Here is a 24,789-nt window from a genome sequence, read left to right as displayed (position 1 = left end):
CTATTTTCCATGGAGCCTGGGGGGGTGGGCAATGGTATCTGTTTGAAGGTGGGTCAGGGAAGGCCTCCATGAGAAGGTGACATTTGAACTGACAAGAGGGACCCTGCCTTGTGAAGAGTTAACAAATGATTCAGAACTTGAAAAGTGCTTAGACTAAGCCTGGCATAGAACAAAGCACTATAAAAGTATCTATTAAATTAACTAATTAATTAATTGACTGATTGTATCAGGGGATGGGGTGTGAGCATTCCAGTCAGCAGGAACAGCATGTGCAAAGGCCCTGAGGTAGAAATGAGCTTGGTGTGACTGAAGAAGAGAAAGAAGGTCAGAGTGGCCTGATGGAGTGAATGAAAGGGAGAGAGGTCGTGCCGGCAGCCCTGAGGTGCCTTGCATGACTCTGGCCTGTGGGGTTTGTAAATTTCATCATTCATGAACCAGGAAGCCACTGGAGGGTTTTAAAAGGGGAGCCACGCACTCAGAGTACAATTTACATTCTTGGCGTTGACAGAGAATGGACTACAGAGGCAGGGTGCTGAGGTAGGGAGAGAAGATCCTGCTGTGGGTGTCCAGGCAGCGGTGACAGAGGAGATTGGAAAAGTGGAGAGGCTTGGGCTATGTTTTGGAGGTAACATTGGCAGGCCTTGCTGCTGGGCTGCGTGCAGCAGGGAGAGAAAGAGAGAAGCCAGGCAAGACTGAGAGCTTTTTGGCTGGAGCCATTGCCTGGCTGGGCTGTGCAGGGCATGGGGCTGGAGCATGGCTGCAGCCCAAGGTGCCAGGTTCCTGGAGGCATGGCATCAGGCCTGGAAGAAGAAGCTGAAGGGATAGTCAGCGGCAGTGAAGGCGCCGGTTACTTAGTGGCCCTATTATTTACACGGCCCCCAGCTGTGGCATCTGTTGGCTAGAGTGAGAAGTTGGTTGAATGGCCTAGTTTCACTTCCAGTTCGTAAGCTCATGCCCGGTTTGTTAGGTGCAGAGAGGGGCCTGGGTTTGGGGAGAGGGAGAGACGGGCCTGTCTGCATGGTTGTGGGCATACAGCTTGTTGGCTGATGTGATGATGCAAAGGGCCCCCAGGGTAAAGATGTCCTGAGTTCCCCTTCCCACCGCACAAGCTCCTGGTGTATTTCCTTCAGCATTGACTCCGGACAGGCGAGGATGATAGGCCCCCTTTGAAACATGAGCGAGGTAAGTTTAGGACAAATTAAGGAAGTCCTACTTCTCACAGTGATTCAGGAGCTCTGGGGACTGCTTACCCCTCGAGGTGGTCCAGGCTGGGAATGTCACGGGGTCCCAAAGGGATCTGGGGAAAAGGACAAAATGCAGAACCCTAAATGGCTCTGGAGAGGAAACCTGGGATCTGTGTGACCTTTAAGCTGACGTCAGGGAGGAAACCAGTCCCTTGAGGCTTGTGCTGGCAATGGAGTCAGGAACCTTCCTAATCTAGCTTCGTACCCGCCCGGGCGCCAGAGCTGGAGGGGCCCCAGACTCTGCCCCACTCAGTCCTCTCCTTTTACACGGGAGGACACTCCTCTGTCGTCCATCTGCCAGAAAGCCCGCAGTGGCGCCAGCGCCTTCACGACAAAGTCCAGCTCGGTCCCCATCTGGCCCCATCTCTCCCCACTGCCCCCCGCCCACCTTGCAGCCTCGCTAGGGCTCTCTTCCCCTCGCTCTGCCCTCTGCCAGGAACACCCTTGTTCCATCTTTGCCTGTTAACTCTCTCTTACCCTTCGGATTGGGCCTTAGTTGTAATCCCCCTCCGGGGAGTCCTCCCCGACTTCCAGCCCCTTTCCCACCGAATGCTTCTGCTAAAAGCTTCCTCACAGCCTGCTGGTCCTCCAAGCAGACCCTTATCCCACTGCATCATCATGGCCTGTTTAAATGTCTGTCTCCCTCTGCACAGCCAACTCTGTGCCCTCCCCAGCACCTGGCATGGAGTAAATACTCTACAAACCATCATTTAAGGTATCAGGCCCAGAGAACAGAATTGCCTTGCACACAATCACAATAGCATCCTTTCGGACATTCATCCGTGCATGCATTCAACTCGTGTTACCTAGCACCTGCTCCGTGCCAGGACTTTCCTAGGTGCAGGGGACCCGAGGGTGTGCAAAGTAAGTCCCAGAACTTACCGTCTAGTGAGGGAGGCATCTCCATGGATCGCACTAGCAAATGTACAATTGCAGTGGTGACCGGTCCTACCAAAGGGAGTACAGGCTTTCATGACAAGCTAGAAAGAGTTCTCAGTGTCAGGGAGGTCCAGGAAGGTTCCCCAAGGAAGTGACACTTGAGGAGCAGAAATTGACCAGGCAAAGAGGGGAGGGAGAGAGTTCATTCCAGGCAAAGGGACGAGCATGTGCAAGGACACTGAGGTGGGAAAGAGGGTGGCAAGAATGAGGAACTGGAGGCGCTGCATGGCCAGAGCAGGGAGCTCGGGGGCAGAGTGGCATAAGGTGAGATTTGGAAGGTCGGCAGGAGCTGGAACATGGCTCGTGGACCATGTTAAGGTTTTTGCCTTTATCTTGAGAGCAATGGGGAGCCACTGAAGGGTGCTGAGCAGAGCCATGACCTAATCCTATTGGTGCATTGGAAAGCTCAGACTGACTTCTGTACAGAGCAGGGACCAGAACCTGGGTGTCCTCACACCCAGTCCCTATGGGTCATCCATATTCTGTACCCCCACCCCGCTGAGGTCAACACATCTCTAAGGATTCTCTTCCCCTCTCCCCTCCCACCTCCTGAGCATTCATCTGCCCGTGCTGCTTTGGGCACTAACATTATCCCCACCCCGAATGCTGGCTTTCCACTGCACCGCGGTCTCTACCCTCTTGTCTCCAGCAGTCACAGCGGGCTGTGGGTGCCCAGGTGCTAACCCCAGTGTGTTGCCAGGGGACCAGTGTCCCCAGCAGCAGCCAGGGGGCAAGGACTGCATCACTCATGGTTTGCTCCTTCCAGGCCCTACTGTGCGGGGGTTTCAGACAGGGGCCGCAGTGATTGGCCAGCGCCATTTACACCGGAGCAGTGGCTCTCACAGGCCTCAGGTCTGCAAACATTGGAAGTCGGTGCCAGGACTAAGCAAGGTTAAATCTTCCCCATTGCCTGGGCTGCAGAAATGCAGTGAGAGTAAACTGTTTATATTCTCCAGCTACGGAGCCTGTGACCAAAGGCCTCCTGCAAAGAAATCGTGGTTCGTGGGATGTGAGTGCTGGGGGATGTGGGATCATCTCCTCCAGCACTCACTGTCACAGCAGGAGTGGAGGGCCCCGGGGAGGCCCAGAGTCTCACACAGGGCAGTCACACTGCACAAACCGTCAGAGGATTCGACTGGTGGTCTGTCACAGAGGCCACCAGCCTGCACTGGAGCTGGTGTGATGATGCAAAGCTCCTCCCAACCACACCCACAATCTGGGGCTGAGAAAAGGAGATGGAGTTAAAGCCTGGTGGCTCAAAGCATGGGTTTGGGGCCAGACAACCCTGGGTACAAGTCCTGCCTTTATCACTTGCCAGCTGTGGGGTCGTGGGCAAGTTACACAACCCCTTCAGTCTGTTTTCGTTTACGCTGAAATGTCCATTACGACTGCCCGTAGCCACATGTGACTATGTTTAAACTAATTAAAATTAAAGTTTGGAATTCGGCTCCTGGGTCACCCCAGCCTTATTTCAAGTGCTCGTGTGGCTCGTGGCAGTTGTGCTGCACAGCACAGACGTAGAACATTTCCATCGTGGCAGAACATCCTGCTGGACAGCTTTGATCTATACAACGAGGGTGATGAGGAGACTTAGCCTATGGATTTTGATAAGGATTAAATGAGATAATGAATGTGAAGCAACCTGACACAGGACCCCGAGTATTGTCCACTGATGTTTACTGTGATGGTGAAGGTGGCGACAGGGTTGGTGACAGTCTGTTCATTTCCACGTACATTCTCAACGGCCGGCTGCATCCACCAGAGAGGTGTTGCTATCCAATAAAAAGGTGCTGGAGCTAGGCATCAATACACCTGGGTTTATCTATCAATAAAAAGGTGCTTACCGTTTGCTCTGGGCCAGACTCTGTGATAGGTTTTCGATAAGTCGCAAACTGGAACGAGAAATGGTTCTCATCTTCCAGGAGAGATGCCCACAAATAAAGTATAGAATGTAAAAAGCACCCAAGGAGAGTCAGAAGCAAAAAAGAAAGGAGTAGCAAGCCCTGAGGGCTTCCCAGAGGAGGCATCATTGGATCTCGGTCTTGAAGGAGGAGTGGGGCTTGATTTTTAGAGGGCAGGAGGGCAACCCAGACCAGGGAGCAGCAGGTGCTAACACATGGGGCAGAAAAGCTGTCTGTGCAATGGAAATGATGGACAACTCAGCATGGCTGGTGCAGAGGGCATGGGGCACAGGCCCGATACTCAAATGCCAGACACTCAGGATTTATGGAATCAGTGATCCGGAGGAAGCTCATCACCGTGTCCTGCCCCCCTGGGCCTCACATCTGCTCCAATTACACCTCCTTCTCTACCTGGATTTTACTGGGTCCGAAATGAAATTCCCCATTTTCCTCTTGAACCAGCTCATTTCTCTTGTATCCTCAGCCTCAGGGAAAAGCAGGCCGTACCACCCACTACCAAGACTAGAAACTTGACGCTGCTTCCGCCCTCTCCCTCACCCCCACCCTGTCCACCAGGCACCATGACCTACGGACTCAGCCTCTTTGATATTCCCCACTGTCTGCCCACCCCCCCTCCCCGCCCCCCAGCTCCTGCCACCGTCTTACTCCCACCCTCAGCCCTCCTGCAGATCCTTGCCACAGTGTGCTATCAGTTGCCCCTCCTCCATTCTGGTCCCTTCCCCCTACCCTCCACTTGTCAGGTAGAACAGTTTCTCAAAACTGCCAACCCAATCAAGACCTCCCTTGCTGAAGACATTCAGTGCCCCTGGGATGCTCCCGAGATATCGCTTGTTGCTCAGCCTGGTCTTTTTCTACGTTCCAGCCACACCAACCTAGGCATTCCCTAACCCGCAGGCCTCCTTCAACCCTTCCTCTCTCTTAGCCTGTCCACCCTCCCGAGCAGAAATCAGCTTCGGGCCACCAAATCTGGAAAGCCTTCTCTGCTTCCTGCGCCCCGTCCCTACACCCTTTCTCGGCGCTACCCCTGCTCCCTCCATTTCAGCCTTCCTCCCCATGACTCTGACGTCCATCGATTCTGCATGAGAATCACCCACTCTGTTTAAACATGCAGATAGATGCTCAGGGCCCACACCAGACCTTCAGCATCAGAATCTCCGAGGGTGTGGTCTAGAACCCTGCGTTTAGATAGGCATTTCCAGGTTATCCTTCTGCCCACTGAGTTCTGAACACCGCTGCTGTCTCTACGGTTCATTTTAGTGCATTGTTTTGTTCTCATCTCTCTTTTCCCCGCTGGACGGTGCATTCCTGGGGACAGGAGCTAGGGCAGGGACAGGAACGGTGCCTTGCTATCTGTTTCCCCAGTGCCCGGCACAGGGCCTGGCCCAGAGCCCGTACCCAGGCAGTTCTGAATGAACCATTCCTGGACGTGGCGCGGATCCTGTGCCCCCCTCCTTCCAGCCTGTGCCGGAAATAACCTTTTATGAAGGCTTTTGTGAGTGGTTTGTGATCTCTCTGGGAGACCATGCAGGTTTCCCTTGGTTACAGGGGAACCTAGATGAAGGGTGGTACAGCCCTTGGTGACGAGAGGCCGGGGGTCCCCCCAGAACAGGGAGCCTGGATGAGGCAGGGGTCTATCATGTTAGAGGGGGGTTGGGGAGAGTGTCCTGGTTCCTAATCAACAGGAAGGGCCTTCTTCCTCCAGGATCACTTTTCAGCCCAGCTGCTTGGACATAACCTGAGCTGGGGTTGGGACCGTGGGGGAGGGGTAATGACAGACAGGCTGATAGGGAGGCCAGCAGCTGGACAGGCAGCACGTGGCCCTGCAAGCCTGCCCAACTCCCACACACCCCCAGTTCCTAGGGAAAGGCCAGTCCAGGGAGAAGGCTCCACTGGTAAGCACATAACACCCTCCTGCCCCCCTCCCCCAGCCCTTTCCTTCCCTCCTTCTGCTCTCTCCAACCTCAGGGACATTCAATCCTCCCTTTGATGGACAGCCAAGAAAAGACTTCTTCCACATCCTAAATTTGTTAGCACCAGCTAATCATCTTAACCTTCCTCCCTCCTGCGCTCCCAACAGGTGCCTCCTTAAAGATGCAGGGTGCTTTTTTGAATCTCAGCAGGGAGCCCCAGGAGGGACCAAATCCCCCACCCCCACCCCGAGATGTCCCTCCTCTGTGCAATGGCTCCTGGTGAAACCTGGTGTGCAGGCATTTGGGGTGGGGGCAGTGGCTGCAGCTCTGCTGCTTGGGACCCCCTGGTTCCCCCTCCGTCATTCTTAGCCGGGGCTTCCCAGTGGGAGCTGCGGTTCTCCTTAGGGGCTCACCCACAGGGTGCTGCTGGAAAACTGAGTCCAGGCAAATCCCAGGCAAGTGGGTGACTTCTCTTGCCCAGACACTCCTCCTTGCCTCTCTCCTATTTTCTCCTCTTCTCTCACGCCCCTCTCTCCTAGCCCCTTCCTCCGCCTCCTCGTGACAGCCACCATCTGTCTACTGCAGCTGTACAGTGTGCCAGGACCCATGCTTGAGGCTTGGCTCCAGCTCCTCTAGAACTCCAGGAAGTAGACATTCTTAACCCCATTTTACAGATTAGAAAACTAAGGCTCAGAGAGGTGAAGGAATGTGTGTATATGAAGTCATCCCTTAAGCGTCAGGGCTGGAGATTGGACCCAGGCCTGACTCAAGAGCTGTACTGTTGACCACTGTACCATCCTGTCTCCAAACACACACATCCACACTGCTCACACGTGCACGTGCCTCAGGTAAAGGTGACCTACTGTGATCTGTTCAGTGAAGTTGCCCCCGTAAATACCTCGTACAGGACCAGGCCATAGTAGGTCCTCAACACGCGAGTGCCCCTTCCTCCATCCTGTCCCTGCACCTCTCTCTCCCCCCTTTCTCCTTCTCTCCCTGCTTACAACCCAGGTGAGAAGAGCCAGGACAGAAGAGAATGTGGCCCTGACCTCATCCTGGCCCTAAGCCTCCCAATAAATAATGGGGCTGTGTACAAGCCTCTGGCTCTGCAGCATCTCAGCTCAGGATGATAGGCGTTTACAGGGGTTGGGAGCCCTGGGAGGGAGGGACATGGGCTCCTGCCTAGGCGGGGGAGGGGCCCTGAATCACTCTCCCTTTACCCTCCCCATCTGTGGCCCATAAAAGCAACCAGGCAGGCCCCACAAAACCAGCCAAGAACTTAAAGAAAGTTCAACAGGTTCTTCCCCTCAAGGTCCTCAGTGGGGTGGGACTGGCCCAAGGGGAGGGGGCCGGGGAGGAGGCGCTCTGCCTGCAGAGGGCTACATTCTGACCCACAGGCATGAGAGCACCTTCTGAGAGCCAGTGTGCTTGGAACTCAGGCAGGAAGCACAGCCCTTCTTGCCCCCTGGCTCCACCCACCTTCCCCTTCCTAGCCTGTCTGGGTTCTAAGAGTGGGGTTGTCTAGGCCTGATGGATTCTAGGATCATTTGCTCAGGTTCTCTAAGTCGGGAGGTAAGGGAGCCCCTTGGAGCAGCTGACACCAGGGGCTCTGGGGGAGGGGGCAGGACAAATGCATAGGTTGCCAAGAAGGTGGATAGATGGCCAAAGAGTATCACAGCTGTACAGCCAAAGCCGTACAGCTGAGGTTGTTGACAAAGTGTGAGCGAACTGTGGCCTGAATTGAATTAAAATCAACCCATAGCAAACATCCTGACCCATATGGTAGCCGAGTAACAAGAAGTAAAGCTGCCATTTACCAAATGCTTATTCAGTGCAAGACCCTTGCATCCAAGTGTCCTGCCCTCATGACAATCTTACACGCTGCTACTACTAGTTCCATTTGTAAATAAGGAGACTGAGGCCCCAAAAAATTAAAAGAAACTTGTGGGGGGCTCCATAGCTACTGAGAGTCGCTGGGATTTGAACCCAGGTCTGTTTGGCTCCAAGGCTCCAAAGCTCATGGCTCCCAGTGTTATAAGAAATGCTGAGAGTGTAAACAACCCCCCTCAGTGAAAGAGGGAAGAGCCCGACAGGTATGGACTGATTTTCTGTCTCACGTGGTTGGCATCTGATTCACCTGTCTTCCCCACCCCAGACTTCCGTTGTGTCTTTCTGGGGACAGATGGACGAGGATGTTTCATTGAACAAGAAGGGGATCCCCCTCCTCTTATAAAACCCAAATGAAGCATCCCCCACAGAAGAAACAACCAGCACTAGTGGGGAGCTTAAGGGCAAGAAAGGCTACACCACCACCACCCCCCCGACATGCCCCATCCAACAGCTCTCCTTATCCCTACATATCACGGGCAGTGCGGACATCCACACAGCTAAGGGCTGCCACATCCAGCCGGCATTTGCCCCTGAAACACCATCCCCATGGGGTATCCTGCTGTTGCCATGGTCCCCAGCTGCCCAGGGTACCGTGCCCCACTTCTCTGCCTGAGTCACACAGGCAGTTCATCTCCATATTCCCCTCCGGCTCAGATGGACTGAAATTGCCTTAACAATTTTACCAAAAACAAAGTGAGGGAATTCCCTGGCAGTCCAGGGGTGAGGACTCTATGCTCTCACTGCCGTGGCCCGGTTCAGTCCCTGGCTGGGGAACTAAGATCCTGCAAGCCACTCGACGCAGCCAAAAAACCCCCATAAAAACAAAGAGAAATATTAAGACCATTTTTCAAACGTCTTGGAGTGTTAAAAGGTTCTTAAACCACAGTGCCTACAAGGAACAGGTTCCTGACCCTAAACCTGCAGAAAGTCACGTGCAGGCCTCAGACCCATTGTCCCACCAGAGACAAGATGGGATTTCCCTCCCCTCGAATTCCTTTCCTGCTTCCTCCAGGACGGCAGCTGGGGGCTGGCACAGATGCCCTGGTCACCTGACCAGGTGCTCGAGGGGGACTCGGGCAGCAACAGTAACTCACCGTTTCCTTCCGCCCCAGCACGGAGCCCACGGGCAGGGACCAGGCTCTGCAGCCCTTCTGCCCCGTCTTTGGGAAGGGTTGTGGAATTATTGCCTCACGATGGTAGGTTTCTTTTCTTGTTCTTTTTTAACAAGAGGAGAGGATGTTGTTTCTTTTTTTTCACATCTCCTCTTGATCCTGGCCCCAGCCCTACCAGCATCCCTGCCACCAACCCCAGCCCCTATTCTGCAGACTTTCTGACCCTAGTAGCACGGGGGTCCTGTTTCTTCAGAAGCCAACTGTGTAGTCTTGCGTCATGTTCAGGGGCTACTGACGTGGCTGGTGTCTCCTGACATCTTCCCAGGCTGCCTCAACCTGTCCCCAGCTCAGGTCACCACTGTCATCCCCAGGTGACTCTATTATGGGCGTTTTTTCCCATCTGCTGAAGTCGCAATGTTCCTGGCCTCTTTCCAGGCCTTGCCCACTGTACACTGCCTTCGGGGGATTTCAGCTTCCCTGAGCTGTCCTGCCTCAGTGCCTGGGATGTGCCGTGGTCCCACAGCCAGCTCCCGAGTGAGGTCAGAGGTCAGTAGAGTAGCTTGGATTGACCATCCTGGGCTCCAGTGAATGATTTATTAGCCACTGTCTCCATTAGGGGCTGTTAGCACATCAAAGCAGTATTTGTACAGCCTGGAAAAGTGGTGACTATGACAGATGGTAACTGTTGCTATACCATAACCTGCCCCCCAGGTGAGGTGGAGGTTGAGAGAAGAGAGTCACTTTGGTTCTTGACTACAGCAAAGGCGAGAGGAGACCCAAATGTCCATGTTCCTTAGCATGAACTTGTGCTTCAACGCGTGACATCCTTGTGTTCGGAACTCGGTGAGTTTCGGCTGCACAGGGCAGTACAGGCAAAAAGAGTGGATTCTAGAATCAACAAGATCCGGGTTCGCATCCCAGTTCTGGCATCTGGGAGCTGTGGGAATTGGGCTCATTATGATGTCTCTCAAAGCCCAGGCTTTGCTTCTAGAAGGATGAGGATTACCATGCTGCTCCTAGAGGCCTGGTGAGGGGCCCTGGGACCACACGTGTAAACTGCGTGGCACAGGAGGGCACTCAGTGAATATGATTTCTCACCCCTTGGGGCATGTCCAATGTGAGGGCACTTTGGGGACCTTCCGGGGGCCACCCTCGCTCAGAGGAGGCTGCCTTCCGGTCAGCGCTGTGCTTGACTTAGTGCTGTCGTCATGGGGAGTACGTTATGCTCTGACTCCTCCACTGTCTCCCACCAGCAGGCAAAAGGACCAGCTGCTCTCCTGTGATGCAGAGGGGCCGAGGCAGACTGGGTGCCCTGGAAAGCTGGCTTTGAAACGGGTGACGGGAAGGGAAGGATGCAGCAGTGGGCAAAGGGAGAAGCTGAGCTGCGGTGTAGTCTCAAGGAAGGCCCAGCCCACCCCAGGGCGCTCTGAAGCCGGGATGGCCCTTCAGCGCCGTCCCAGGTTGGGCTCGGGGGCTGGCCTGCTGTGGCGGCCTTGGACAAAGGGCTTCTCTGCAGCCAAGGCAATCCTTGAAAAGCACTGACGGTGAGGGCTTTGCGCCAGCAGCACCTCTGCCTTCCCTAAGGGGGCCACGCATCCCCCAGGGAGATGCCGGGTCCCGGGGAGTGTCTGGGGCATTCCTGTATACGCTTCAGAACTTGTGGATTCGTCAGACTCAGTGAATATGTCTGTTCCCCTTCAGCTCTGGCTTTGGAGGATTCCTCAGGCTCAGAAAAGTGGGAGAATCAGAGGGAGCTCTTTCCGAGCCCAGTCCAAAGTCTGGACACCTCAAGGGTTTCCCAGTACACTTGGAACAGATGCCACGCTCCTTGCTCTGGCCTCCCAGATCCTTTGAGCTCTGGCCCCCACCTGCCTTTCCTGCCTCATCTCATGTCAATCTCTTTTTTTCCTCCCAAAGCTCTAGGGCAGAGCTGCTAATAGAACTTCCTACAGTGATGAAAATATTTTATACCTGTGCTGTCCAATACAGTAGCCATTAGCTATATGTAGCTATTGAATACTTGAAATGTGGTTAGTGAGACTGAGGAACTGAATTTTTAATTTTATTTAATTTTAATTCTATTTAATTTTAATTTTAATGGCCCCAGGTAGCTAATGGACACTGAATTAGATATCACAGCTCCAGCTATAAGGTCTTTTTTCTGTTTCCCAGACACCCAAGCTTGTTCCTACCTCAGGGCCTTTGCACTTGCTGTGTGGCTTGAACGGAATAATCATCCCTTGGATCCTCTCACACTGGCTCCTTCTCGTTTTTTAAGTTCCAGCTTAGTATCACCTCCTCAGAAAGGCCTTCCTCCACCATCTAAGCTAAAGCATTTTCTCATTTAATTCCAGCCTCTCTCCAGTACATTACCATATTTTAACTTCAGGGCAGTTATCAATGCCTGGATTTTTCTCATTTATTTCTGTTTTTTGTTTCTGTTTGTTTGCTTGTTTGTTTTTTGTCTATTGCTTGCAACTAGAAAGAATAAGGACAATGTAAAATCTAATATTTGCATACCTCTTACTGTATGTTAGGTACTGGTTTAAGTGCCTCACATATATGACCTCACTTAATTGCCACAGCACCCCCATGGTAGGTATTGCTTTACCCCCATTTTACAGATGAGGATACTGAAGCTCAGAGGTTGACTTGCCCAAGGTCACACGCCAGGACTCTGTCTTTTTCACCTCTGTAACCCCAGCACCAAGTTAGCACAGTGCCAGACACAGAAAGCAAGAGCTCCATAAGCAACCATTGACTGTGGGCTGGCTAGGACTTTGCTGGGTGGGGAGGCTGGGCTCGTGTGAGCTCAGGGTTGGCCTCCAGCCCTGGGTGTGGGCACCGGCCCTGCGGTTCTGTGGAACCCCAGGCTGGAACAGTGGGCTGGAGGTGAGGTCCCGGGTAGTGCTGAGTGTGGCCTGCAGTCATACCCACCCAGTCCTGGGAGCCCCCAGGGGGCTGAGTGGGGAGAGGAGTGGGGACCGGCTGGACTCAACTTACAAACGTTCCTCCTGGGCAGTGAAGTGATACTCCCAGCCAAGGTGGACTCGTAGCAGCTGAGGCAGGGGCTGGGCCGGGGACTGGGGCTGAGCTGGGGCTGAAGCTGCTCAGCCTGTGTTTATTGTGCTTTCCTGGTGCCTCGGGCGGAAAGGGTCCAGAGCTTTGGAGACCACCCAGCCTTTCCCTGCACAGAGCTCTCACACCGCTTGCCCTCCCCACCGAAGCCCTGGCCTCAGGCTGTCCAGCTGCAGGGGGTAGGGTGGAGGGGCTGAATGCAGTGGGTAGAGGCTTCTCCGCTGTGAGCTCCTTCATGCGGGTCAGCACCTAAGACAACCTGGGCTCCCGGGGTGCCCCGCCCCCTCTAAACAGCATCTTCTCTTAATTGAAAAGTCAGGCAGGGCCTCCTGTCGGAAGGCGACCTTCCATGAGGAGGGGACACTGGAGGCCACCAGAGAGGCTTCACCCTCCTCTTGATGCCGTGTCCGCATTTCCTGTGGGCTCCGCAGCCCACCCCCTGTCCATGTGCAGCCCCCGACCCCTGCAGGGAGGGCTTACGGGCACGCAGGAGCTTTGGACGAGGAGCCTGAGAGGCAAGCATCGGTTCCATCGAGGCCTCTCTTCCGCTGGGCGGCCTGGAGTAGCCTTCTTCACCTCCCAGCTGGGGTTCAGCGCTCCAGAACTCTCAAGGGAGGTCAAAAGCAAGGGCAAAAAGTCAGAGCGATGCTCGTACAAGGTTTCGTGTCGACCCAGTAGTCTCACTTCCTTAGCCTAAGAAAATAATTTATCACAAGAGAGGTGTTAAATGCACAAAGTTATTCATCATAGCATAAAATACAAAAAACATAGAGACTTCCAGATGTAGTGGCCAACAAGTCTAGGCCAATCATGCTATACTGTGCAGCCATTTACAAAATGTCACTTGGAAGGCGGCACAAGGGTGGGAATGCGATTACCCTGTCATGGAAAGTGAAGAAAGCGGCCTCCCCTATTGCGTGCTCGCTAAGCTCAGCCCTGCCTAGCCGTGCGTGGGGAAGAGGATCAGAGGGGAGGAGGGAAAACGGAGACAGTTGTGTGAGAGCAGGGGGCTGGGGGATGATGCTTTTCTTTCACGAAATGTCCTTTAATGTTCCTAAAGAGCTGTTTTAACAATAAATACATGTCAGAAAAACAAACCAAACTCTTTTTAGAAAGCAAAGCCTAATGCAAGATCCAAAGGGTTTTCACTCTTCTCAGCTCCGACGTATGCAGTTCCTTGGCCCCTGTTCACCACAGTACCCCACAGCCTCAGCACAGACATACGAGGTCACCCAACTCGCAGTGCAAACCGGGTCCGACCCCCAGCCTGTCTAGGTTAGGATATAAGACCACAGAGCCCAACTTCATCCTTTCTTTTTCCTTCTGCCTCTTCTCCTATCACATGTTTAAGGCCCTCTCAGTTCAGAAGATAGTGGTTTCCGTCTATCTCTGCTTGCCACCAGACTCCGGTTAGCGTTTCTACATCTTCAGTTTATGAAAGTTCTTTGACTGGCAGTTGTGCTAAGAGCCTAGCCAAGGATGGCAAATATGTTTCCTCATGGGAGCCAGCTGTGATTGATTGGTTGTGGCTGCCACAAGTACGAGAAGCAGCATAGAAATAGATTGCTTATGTCTGCCATGGGCCCTGGATAGATGAGTAGTGAGTGGTACATATCCCAGGCATTTGCTATTCCAGAGTAATCTGGTACTACAAGTAGGGCTCTGACACCTGGGCTTCCGTCTCAACCCTGCCAGTGCTTCCCTGAAGAATCTTGGGTACTGAACAACTTTGTCCTGTAAAAGGAAGAGAGGATGTGCCCTTATTTAGGCAGTGTGCTGTGTGGAAAGAGGATGGACTTCTCAGTCTGATGGACCCAAGAGAGAATGCCACCTCCATCGTTTTTAGCTATTTGACCTTGGAAAATCTATTTAACCTTACTGAGCCTTGGTGTTTTCATCTGTAAATTAGAATACATGCAGATAAGATGTGTTATTAGGATTAGAAATAGTGAATAGGAAATGCCCAGTCTACTGTCTGGCACACACTAGCTGTTATCCTGTTCAGAGGGTTTGGTGGTACCATCCAGGGAAGTGGCATGGAAGAAGACCCATGCTGGGTTGCCAGGCTGCTGCCCCTGAGGCTATGTATGTCGTTAGGGCTAAATGGCCCACAATTACATATGCACACCTTAACCATGACCTTGTGGGCAGATAGCACAGCTGCTTGAGACATAATTGAGAGACAGAGACAAGCAAATTTTTCACTTGATTATGCTATTCTAAGTTAAAACAGCAGTCCCCAACCTTTTTGGCACCAGGGACCGGTTTCGTGGAAGACAGTTTTTCCACGGAACGGGGCTGGAGTTGGGGGATGGTTCAGGCTGGTAATGCAAGCGATGGGGGTTGGTGACCCCTGCGTTAAAACACTCTGTATTATGACCAGACATTAACATTTATTAATTATTCATCACAGTATATATTTTTAATTGTGTGCATTTTAAAGTAAGATTTAAGAAAAATAGATACAATTTAGGTGCAACACAAATAGATACAAATAGGTGCAATTAAGCACCTCATTAATTGTTAATCTCAGTCACTGCTCAACATAACCCTGCTTTACCTCCAAGCCTGAGTAAAACTCAACTTTCTAACTCACCTGCCACCCTAAGGTTCGGGCCTTGTTCAGTGCTAGTCGTCAGTTCTGGGCTTCCATGCCCAGCAGGAGGAGGACGGCAAAGAGGGGAGGGACGTAAACACTCTTGAAGGTGGCATAACTAAGCAATTCCACACTTGGTTAAAGCTAACTCTCAAACATAAATTCAGTTTGCAAATACTGTTAGGACACTGTTTCTTCACAGACTTCTCCGTCATAACCAGTGTATCCAGCCATCCACCCATTCATGTCCTCAGCAGGGATCTACTGAGCACGTATTCTGGCTGTGGAACTGGAACACATCAGGTCTGGAAGATCCCCAGAGATTATGTACGGTGAATTAGCAGCTCAAGGACCAAATGCAACTTCGTTTGGCTTGCTGAATAGTTTAAAAAAATTTTTTAATTAGTATCAACGTTTAGAAATCAGAAGATTTTGCATAAAATATCCAATTTTGGCTTTTCTTAAATATTTTCAAGATCTGACAATACTGTGTCTGCATCCCCACCTGGCAGTACTTGGCTGGAACTCATAGGTGGTAACTCTGTTTTAGGCACCCAAGCAAGCCTTTAGTGCTTTGCCACAGCCTCTACCACTCCCTGTTGCACTACACCTGGCCTGCTTCATTCACTTATTACTTGTCTGGCTGTACAGACAAGTACAACTCCAGTGCGTGTATTACACAGGTATTGGGGTTGGCAGCATCTAATCTCCCTCAGCTTCTCTTACAGTAGTGACCAAAGAGTAAATGATTGCACCCATCAGAAAGCTTACAGTCTAACAGAAAAGACAAGGAAGAAAAACATGGAATTGGCTTTCTCACATAGAAATGAGACCAATAACTAACTGAATGTCTTGAGGGCTTGGAGAGAATCGTGCACAGGACTCTGGGGTCATGGTAACTCAAAGCCAGCTACCTAAAGGAGATGGTGTGGAGCCGCGGTGTACATGTGGTGACCTTTGCTGGAGAGCTCTGTGTGCCTCTTGGATGTGGCAAGGGAGCATCGCTTGCACACTGCTGACTTCTTGGGGACGACCCAAGGTGAGCAGTGGGGGTGGGGCAGGAGGTAACTCCTCTTGGGAGGTACCTCCAGAGCTTGTGGGAGGATCTCGCGGCTTCCTGGAGATTCAGTCAAGGATGACAAGTTCAAGTGAGGTCCCAGATCCTTATCGAAACAAGGGTCAGAGCCAGCAGAGTCTGATGGATGCCCCAGCCCTGACTGATTTCCACCCTGACAACGCAGGGGGTGTCTTGATAGAAAACCTCTCCCCATTCCCTGGGCCCCCATCTGTGCTCGGGCAGCCCGGCCCCTCTGCCCTGTGCCGGAGGCCACTCCAGGAAACTGGCGGCCAGAGAACAATGCCTGCCCTTGGCCTCAGTCTGCAGAGTTGGGCCTGCACTCTCCATCAGCGAGAACTGTCCTGAGATTTCCTCACTCAGGACTTGTGATTCTGACCCCAACCTGGAAGTGTCAGGACCCAGGGAAGCAAGAAAATACGTAATTTGTCCCACGGGTTCAAAGCTGGTGACTTTGTACTGTTTTATTCAGATGCTTGCCCAGCCCGATCCATCCTGCTCTGCTTATCTCAGCTTACCCTGACCCCTGCCTGTTTGTTCTTCGTGGTTTCCAGTGTTTTGGGGGCTCATCTGGGAGGCAGTGCAGCACAGAGGCTAACGGCCTGGGCCCTGGAGTCAGCCTGCCCCTGCCAGCTGTGACCCCACGCCGGAGACACCACCTCTCTGTGCCTCAGTTTTCTCATCTGTAAAATGAGGGTCACAAAGATGTTCATCTTATAAGGCTTGTACGGGCTGAATATGGTCATGTCCATAAAACACTAAGAATGGTGCCTGGCACATGGAAAGAGCTCTCTGTGTTAACCGTACCTGTGCTTAGAACGGAGGAAGGTATCATAGCCTTCTGGGATAGGATGTCATTTTTTCCAAGTTCATAACCATAGTAATTACCATAGCTATTATTTACTATATGCTTACTCTAAGCCGGGAGCAGTGTTTAACCTTTTACCTGTATTCTCTCATTTACTCCTTGAATTCCAACAAGGTAGATACTATCATTACCCCCATTTTACAGAAAAAGACACTGGAACTCGGAGAAGTTAAGCAACTTGCCCAAGATCACACAGCTAGCAAGTAGCAAAGTTGGAATTTGAACCTGTGGCTGTTTGGCTTCAAAACTCATGCTCTTCCCATGATTCTGGGCAGTTTGATAAGTGAAGAATGCAAGTTGTCAAGTTTTTAACCTGCTACGTCTAAATAAAGGAACAGCGAAGCCATGAGACCGAGTGTGCGTGTGGCTGGCTGTAGTTCCTGCTCAGACAGGCAGTGTCTCGGTGGGGTTTACAATCAGTCCTCAGTGGGGGAACTCGGGGAGCCAGCTTTAAGAGAGATGAGAGTGGTCTGAACTTAGCCCATGGATGAGGCCATGCACAGTCCTCAAAGGGGCTAGAAAGGACTTACTGCAGATTTTCGTGCTCAACAGTCTAGCCCTCTCGCCCTACCACCTGTCGTGCTGACTCTTATTTGCTTTCACAGAAGCAATAAAGGCAGGGGTTAAAAAGGAAAGCTTTAGGGTATAACTGATTCCAAGTGCCAGCTCTGCCTCTTCCAGCCGTCTGACTTTGGACAAATTATTTCACTTCTCTGTGCCCCAGGAGCCCCCTGTGGAGCAATAATAGCAGTAATAGCACTGAACCTGCCTGGGTTGTGGTGGCTGGTCAGTGAGGTAATGCATAGCTTTGCAGCTAAGGACATGCCTGGGCTCTGGCTGTATGACCATGGGCTGCTAATGTGACCTCCCTGCCTCAGTTTCCTCATCTGTTAGGTGTGGATAATAATAGTGTCACCTTGCAGGGCTATTGTGAAGAGTAGGTGAGACGATGTATAACAGACTTAGCTCTTGATGGAGGTTGGTGAGTACTTAATAAATGTTAGCGTTTATGACAATGATGAGACAAAAGACTCAGGACGCCAGCCTCTTAATGAGTTGTCAATAACTGTGACTTTAATATAAAAACAAAAGCTCATCCTTGGGAGGTCCAGGCCTGGTTGTAAAGACAAGACCTACGAAGCCTGTGGCCTCTCCCAGGCCTCTGGGGCGTAACGTCCCGTGTGGGTCTGACCAGGGTCTCGACCCCTGGCCAACCCCTCCCCTCTCTCCCCCCAGCAGTTGCCTGGTGGGGCCCGGCCTGCAGAGCTGTGACGTGTGAGCTGCCCCGAGCAGGGCCTGCCACAGGAACTCGGATGCAGTGGCCAGATCCGGTGTCAGGAAGAAGGTCTGGGGTCAGAGGTGCGGGGCCTCGGAGGCTTGTCCTCCTGCAGGACCCATGTGACAACCGAAGGGAGAAAGCAAGCCCCGGCTCAGGGCTCCAGTGCAGGGGGGCGGGGTGGGAGGAGGGTGGCGGTCCAGTGTCTTAAGACCACTTGCTGCTTCCAGTGCAGTCGGTGGTCGCTGGGCCCAAGTTTGCAGGCGAGCGGGCTGCCCGGGGGCTGGAGCCAGAGGGAGAGACCAGAGTTTGCTGGGTAGCACTTCCCCTGCCTGTACCTCAGTCCCCTGCCCATAAAATGGGGCTGCTGATACCTGCTCCAACCTTTCAGGGTTGTTTTGAGGATCAAACGAGTAAAGATAAAACAAGATCCTTGAGGGGGCGGAGGGCTGAATGTCAATGAGACAGCCCAGTCCACGCACACGGCACCCCAGGCAGGAGCTCGCCAGGTGGGTGGCAGCCAAGAGGGAGAGAGGACAGCATCCCTCCAAGATCCACAGCAAAGCCGGCTCTAATCTGGACGGAAGTCAGGGTCCGGCCCCTGAACCCAGAGGGACAGCCGCAGTCTGACTCTGGGGGTTCCTGGCCCCAGTCTCGAGGAAAAAGCTGGCCAGAAGCTCAGGCTGAGGGACAGGGTATGTGGGTGTCACTTGGAGCGGGGAGGCATCTCCTGAGCTAGAGGAGCCCCTGGGAACAGGGACGGTGCCTGACTTTCACAACATCCAGCACAGCAGCCCCATGCAGCCAGGGCTGAGCAGATGTTTATGATAATAAATGCTCGTGCAGCGAGCATGAAGGGGACACAGCTCACGTGTGCAAAGATGCGGTTGTCTTCCCCCTCCCAATACTGCGTTCAGCTTTGCTCTCGAGCCCCTGCCTCTGCTGAGGGGGAGAGAAATAACCTAGAGAAACTCAGCCACTTCCTGTTTAATACTCAGCCCTTCAGACTCACCACTCAGTCAGTTCAGGACAACATCCCCTCCTCTCTCATCCTCCCAGGATTACAGCTGCCGTGGTGCTGGGGAGGGGACACAGGTGTGGCCGGTGGCCATCTTCGGTCGGAGCCGTTGTCCATTCTGCGGGGCCTGGCGCTGCTCTCTGCTGTGGCCTCCTGCCAGCCAGCAGCCCTCATGGCCACTTCCTGGAGCCTTGGGGCTGCTTCCCCAGTCACAGGGCACGCAGGAGTCTGGGGTGGTGGGAACTGCGGTAGTTGGACTGGGATGTCCCCCCTCTCAGTGTCCTCAGCTGTGGCCTTCCTCTTTGCCTGCGCAGACTGACCCCCCCCCCCCAGAGCCATCTTCATGAGGGTTCCTGGCCCCAGACACTTACCCTCACCCATTCCCAGCTAGGCCTGGGATTGGCTTCCCCAGAGACATGGGGCTGTGTGAAGAGTGGGTGGAGACGAGAATAGAATCGAGGTTCTGTAGGAAGGAGGAAGGGAGAGTGGGTGCTGGGGAGACGAGAGAGTTTGCTACCCAGACACCCCCTCCACATCCAGAAGTGCAGGGCAGGGCACCTGAGCCTCCCCCATCCCACTGCCTCCGCCTGTCCCCAGGCCCTCGCCAAGTAAGATGGGGAGCAAGGTCACGAAGAGGGACAGCCTGCACGGTGAAGGGGGTGTTCACTAAGGGCAGAGGGCTCCGAGAGCACCTGGAGCTGGCCCAAGACCCCATCAGGTGGGAAGGCAACTTCCATGGTGTCTGCAGGAAGGTGACCATTCGAGTTGCCCTCTGGTGGCTCCAGGTGTGGCAGCAGTAGGTCATCGGGGACCTCCTGGGGCCAGGACATGAACTAAACTGGAGGGGGTCTTGCTGGCTCCTGTCCCTTTCGTGCTCACACCTCCCCAGTCTCTCTGCCAGTCTTGACAACTGTCTGGGGACAGGGGGAGAGGGCTGCAATTAATGCTAGTTCCTACCCCTGGCATAAGGTACAGCTGCGGAGTCCAGGATAGCCAGCCTCTCCACCTCTGTTGCCCCCCAGGCCTAACCCAGTCCTCCCTGATAAGTCAGAAAATGACCCTCGTGCTTTGCCTACCTGTCTCCCTGTGTCTCACCAGCCAGACGGCTCTAGTTCCAAGATGACTAATAGATTTCACCTCATGTGCCAGCTTGTGCTGATTGATAGTGGCCATGTTGGAAACGATTGTGAAGCCTTGTCAAGGCGCATTGTGGGAAGACTAGCTGTGATCGATTAGCCGTGTCTGCCACGAGTGCAAGAGTAGAAAGTGTGGTGTGTGTGATTTTAGCTGCTGCCCACTCCTCTCAGGACCTGTTATTCTCCATCAGCCTGAGCTGGAAAGGTCTGGGGATGTCTTGTGGCTGATGTCATCATGGGACAGATCAGAGTCTCAGTGTGCTGGAAAATGGTTAACAGTTGGCTTTTGGGGTCGGGGTGAGGCTGCTTTGTAGCTTTTGCCAATTTCTGTGGTGTGAATACTCCCACCGTGGTTGATTTCTAGCTGCCAATGTGAACACAGAGTTTGGAAGAGCACGATCGGCCCTCACAAGACACCATTTGAGTACTTGTATATTTTTTCTAAGAACTATAAAGCCTGCCACCCCTCAAAGCTCTGCCAGTGGTGGGCTGTTCCAGGAAGGGCACTGGAGTAGAATTCAGGATCCCTTACCAGCCGTGAACCATAGTTGAGTTACATCCCTTCTGAGCCTCAGTTTCCTCCTCTGTAGAATGGGAGCTGGATTGTGGTGAACCTCAATACGGGGAAGCATTGGTCACAAAGCGTGATCTGTGAGACATGCTCCCACAGCACCGAATCCAGAGGCTCTGCCCAGAGGTCTGCCGTGACCCCCTGTAAAGCCAGTATCCCCGCCCCGGGACTGCCCGGGAGAAGGACTTCCTGTTCTCTTTGATGTGTGCCTCAAAGGGCAGAGGCTGCCTCAGATCCTGTTCAGATTCCCTTAACAGGCCGTCATGCTTGTCCCTGACAAACTCTCTCGATGGTTTTTGAGCTACTCGCGTTTCCCTTCTTCACCAGTCCTCGAGGCAGAGTTTGCCCCCTTATTTCACCTACGTGTGTGCCTCCTTCAAGCACGGGGGCCCCATGGCCTTGGGAGGCTGTGCCAGGCTGCTTGACGCCACGGTCAGCTGGGTTCAGCTACCCGCTCAGGCACACGTGAGCTCCATGACCACGAACACATACTTAAATGCCCTGGGCGTCGGCTTTTCCATCTCTAGAATAATAATAGTCGCTACTTCACTGGTTTGTTGGGCGGTACATAAAGCTGTTTGCATAGTGTCAGGCTCGGAATAATTGCTCAATAAATGAATTATTATTTGTCCTAACAAGGTCTTGAGTGGAGGCAGAACAGGCCAACCTATAGAAGAAGATCCCCAAAGTTGGCAAACCTTGGGTGGAGTGAGGCCAGGGCCTCATCCTAGGAGTACAGGCAGGACTGCAGGCACAGCGGGAGCCCAGAGACAGGACTGCTTCTGGTAGTGCAGGATTCCTCACTCTTGGCACTATTGACATTTGGGGCCAGATAATGCTTTGTTGTAGGAAGCTGCCTGTGCACTGCAGGATGTCTAGCAGTACCCCTGGCCTCTACTCACTAGAGACCACAAGCAGCCTCCCAGCTGTAACCATCAAAAATGTCTCCAGATATTGCCAGCTGTTCCCCGAGGGGCAAAATCGACCCTGGTTGAGAACCCGTGTTCCCCCAGACAGAGCGTGACAGGCACTGTTGTTAGCCACCCAGGTCCTAGGAGAGCCAGGGTTACAGAGCATCTGTCCTGGCAGGATGGGCGGGTCGGCATGTGGCAGAGCCAAGTGGCAGGTGGTCAGCTGCAGGCAGCCTGGCAGCAGGCACCAGGCGGCATAGGTTGGGGCTAAGACCCCAGCTGCTGGGAGCCCAGCAGCCAAACAGGGGCAGTTCACGCCTCATATGACGTAGAACCTGGGCACACTCTGTGGTTCTCTGCTTCTCTGTCCAGGACCAGGACTGGATCCAAGGTCTGGACGGGGCAGAGCCTTCTGTACAGGGGTTGGGGAGGGTGGTAAGAGGGGAAGAGACAGGAGGGGCCCCACCCAGCCTGATGACCTTGATGACCTCCAGTCTGGAGAGCACGGGCTTCCGGCTGAGAGAGACCAGGTTCAAACCCGTGCTCTGCTGCATGGAAATTAAACCTACAAAAAGTAACAGATGCTGCCATTTAAGACAGGGAGACCACCTTAGGCAGGTTGCTTAACCTCTGAGCCTCACGTTCTTCATTTGTGAAGTGAGGATAATGCCAACCTCGTGTGGTTGTTATAAGAATTGAATGTGCTGTTATAATGACTATATTTAACATTATGTCTGGCACGTCATAGGCACTCAGTAAATGTTGTTGATTGAGTGAATGGGTGAATCCTCACACAGCAAACCTTTCTCCCTTAAATCCTTTTGTTCGTTTTAGTTCTCTTCTCTGGAATTTCTCCAGTTCTCTGACATAGGAAACTGTTGATTTCTCAACGGGAGGAAATGAGTTACTCACCTCTGTATCACTAGAGCATCAGGCCTGGTAGATATTAGGTGCTTAAAAAATGAAGTTTTCCTTCCTCAGAGGGCAATGACTGTGCCTTATTCATCTTTATAGAGCCATAGAACAGCACAGCGACTGGCACACAGCAGGCATTCATTAAATGTTTGCTGAATGAATAAATGAACATACTAAAAATGGTTCAGTGAAAGGTGTGACATAGAACACTACCTGGGATTCTTTATTGGAGTCCATGCCTAACATGTCCCTTTAGGAGGAACACGACTGTCTTACTTGGAGGAGGTCAGCCAATCCCTGGGAAGGGCAGCAGTGGCCTCACTGAGGTGGTAGGTGACAGGATCAACTGCACAGCTATGAGAGACAGTGAAGTTTGTTAGGAAGACCCCTGGATGGGGAGTCAGGAGACCTGGGCTCTGGTCCCATCCCTGCCACCCATCTATGCAGTGACACTGCATGGTCACTACCCTCCTTGGGCTTCTGTTTCCCCATCCATTCAATGGGTGCTTGGTCATGCCTTGGTGTGATTCTATCTTTTGGTGCTTGGCCAGGGTGACCAGTCAGTTAATAGCCATGTTACTGAGCGTGGCCAAGTGACCCACATTGGAGACCAACCAGTGACATCAAAGCACTACTGATTTCACAATCAGCTCCCCAGCCACCTTAGAGCTGCTGGGCTTTGAACACAGCACTAGGTGAAGCATCCACTCTGAAATCCAGAGGCCTGATGAAAGCTGCCGGGGGTAGGGCAGTAGTTAGATTTTCCAAGGGGCCTAAAGATTTTCCAGGGGGACCCTTGAGGATTAGCATTAACAGGGGAAAAAAATGTTAGTGATAGAAAAAGTCTTCTTTGATAATTCCTCTATCCCTCTCCCCCTTCCTAAGGTACAGAATCAACTAACAAACAGGGGCTTTTCCCATCCTGAAGTCTGTGTAAGTGACAGGTAGGGGAACACTAGCCTGCAAGAGCTTGACAGAGTCAAATGCCTTTGCATCGGAAAAAGGGGCCCGTAAAAGAGAGGTGAGAGGGTTGGGTCCAGAGAGAGGAGCCAGAGGCTGAACACAGCAGGCATCCAGGGGAGAGGATTGGAGAGGGAACAGGTCTGTGGGCGATTTGGGGGTGAAGTGAGTTGCTTTCTGAGTGAGAGGCATGGAGAGAGGCAGTGGGATGAGGAGTCAGGAGCTCTGCGGGTTACTAGCGGCTTGTCCCTGGGGGAGAAGCTTAGCCTGTCTGTGCCTCAGTTTCCTCATCTACAAGGTAGGCATGACAGAATCTTCTCTGGAGTGGAAAACACTTAGAATTGTGCCCGGCATGTAGTAAAGGACCACGGAAGTGTGTGCAGCGGTGGTGATGGGGCTATAAAAAAAAAAAAAACCTTGAAATCGCCAGTAGAATTTACATCCCTTGGGAGGACCCAGCAAACTGCCCTTCAGGGACTAGGCTGAGTGGCAAGTCTCACGTTAGCTGCCCGGCAACACCTGGTGATACCTGTGCGGCCGAGGCTGCTAACAGCGGGCCGGGCCATCACCAGGGCTCTGCTGTGTCACCAGGGACACCCCACCTCCACCACCACCAAGACTGTACGCTCTGGGAGCCCAGGCGGGTCAGGACATCTGCTCTCCATGTGGCTAAACCGTCCCCAAATTGCCGTGGGCTGAACTTTGTCACCAGCATGTTTCTCACGAGGACACTTCCCCCCACCAAGAGGCACGGACCTTCCAGCTGGGCTGGCCCCCCTGGCAAGTGCACTTGGGGGATATTTTCAGGTTCTGGGTGACATTCCCCTGCCCCTCAGCCTAATAGGTCCCAGATGTCCCCTCCTCCCTTGACCTCCCTCCCTCTCGCTGTTCTGAAACCTCACTGCCGGCCCGCCTGGGGCCTCCTCACCCAGGCATTACACCCCTTGACTCTTTTTTTTTTTTTTTTTAATTTAAAACATTTTGTTCCCCCTTATGTGACGGCTTGACAGAGGCCAGCATGAAAGAGGCTGTTTCCTGCTGGAAGGGGACCAGGATGGAGAAACAGGCAGATGAAGGCGGAGAAGGAAGCTGGCTTTGGGAATGTGAAGAGCAAGGGGAAACATAAGCAGTCTTTATTGGCTGAGCATAAAAGAAGCGACGGGAGTAGCAGCTGTCTTAACGTGGCCAGGTCACCAGGGGCTGGGCAGACACACCGGGCCCAGCTGGGAATCCCACGGGCCCTGGGGCTTTGGTGACTCACGTTTGCAGAAATGCCTTTCCGTTTGCTATCTTTCAGCCGCCGCTTTTTCTCTCCCTTACCTCCCCACCTGTCCTCCTGCCCCTTTTACTGACCATTTGAATTTGTAA

The 24,789-nt window shown here is 52.9% G+C and overlaps 1 protein-coding gene across 11 annotated transcripts in view; it reads left to right on the top strand.

Moving 5' to 3' along the window:
* Positions 1 to 24,789, top strand: part of COL13A1 (collagen type XIII alpha 1 chain) — a 144,225-nt gene that overhangs the window by 34,604 nt on the left and 84,832 nt on the right. The gene's annotated exons all lie outside the window — the stretch shown is intronic.

This window comes from Aethalodelphis obliquidens, unplaced genomic scaffold, assembly GCF_003676395.1.
Source record: "Aethalodelphis obliquidens isolate GAN/ISIS:26980383/991018 unplaced genomic scaffold, ASM367639v1 scaffold37, whole genome shotgun sequence".
Lineage (NCBI taxonomy): Eukaryota > Metazoa > Chordata > Mammalia > Artiodactyla > Delphinidae > Aethalodelphis > Aethalodelphis obliquidens.
This window is presented reverse-complemented; position numbering and strand designations above follow the sequence as displayed.